Consider the following 1276-nt stretch of genomic DNA (forward strand, 5'->3'; position numbering starts at 1 on the left):
GAGAGAGGGTTAAATGGGGAGAAAGAGATGAGAGATAAATACTCCTTAGGTCATGTGAAAAAAACAAAGGGAAAACATATTAGTTCAAAAGTCTACTGAAAAACACACACACAATATCTGTACATAAATGTGTGTTTATATCTGAGGTTATAAAACAAGTAACACAGTGCCAGATAGGAGAAACCTCCCTTCAAGTTGTTGGTCGGGGTAGTCGAAGGGATTCCTGAAATAATACGCTTATTGTCATAGCCTTTGATTACGTTCCAGAACTTGAAGTTAAGACCCTATTGTTGAAGACAAGACATATTTCAGACACAGCACTTAAAGCAATTAAGTTGGAAATGACCTGGAAGCCCCCTTCCTGAAGACTAGCTCTCATGGCTTTAGAGGACAGTGTGGAGGGGCATCTCAAGACTGACCATAGCTATGCTATGTTACAAGCAGGCCCCAGCTAAACCCAGTAGTTAGAGCTAGAGGCAGTTTACTCAAACGTAGGAATGAAAAAAAAATCTGATCCAGCTGCACCAAGGTGGGCTTGAGAACAGGTCAGTATGCACCTGGTAACCCCTGCTAACAACATATTTATAGATTATCTAAGTTTCATTTGGCTTGTTCATATAGAATTATAACTATTGTCTTACAGAATAGAAATTGTTAGGGGGGCTTTCCACCCCTAAGCTTCAGAACTTAAACTTTTCACCCCTGGATGTAATTTTTCTATATAAAAACATACTCTAAAGATGGCTCAGGACTGCACTTGGGGTCTAAATGCCCAGTGTAGTCCCTGGTCAACTAAAACAATCTTTTAAAGACTTTCTTTTGGCAATTTTTTCTGTGTCTGAGTGGTCTTCTCTGGTGAGATACCATCACATTTTGGAGGTCCCACCGAGGACCCCAGACCTTGGCGGGGGAGGCGGGGTCGTCGGTCTCCAATCAGATCAGGAAGAACATGGGTATAGGAAGACCACCCTCCCCCCTACACACACTGCCCAGGGCTACAGTGGGCTCCAATAGCCCCACCCCAAAGATTTTTTTGAAGATTGCAGAAAGTTACTTGCCTGGTTCTGAAACTTCTGGAGGTAAGTTTGTCTGAGACACCTTCAAGAGGACACTTAGGAGAGGCCAGAAGAGCCACTAATTGGGTATCTAAGAAGCCATGTGAGATGTCACCAGCTACCCTCTGCAATTAAACTTGGTGTGTGAATGTTTGGTGGCCATCGAGTAATTGTTTTGTCTGTGCTTGTCTCCTTTGTTACTCCTACCAATTTGTCATGTA

Source organism: Nannospalax galili, unplaced genomic scaffold, assembly GCF_000622305.1.
Source record: "Nannospalax galili isolate Female #2095 unplaced genomic scaffold, S.galili_v1.0 scaffold690, whole genome shotgun sequence".
NCBI lineage: Eukaryota > Metazoa > Chordata > Mammalia > Rodentia > Spalacidae > Nannospalax > Nannospalax galili.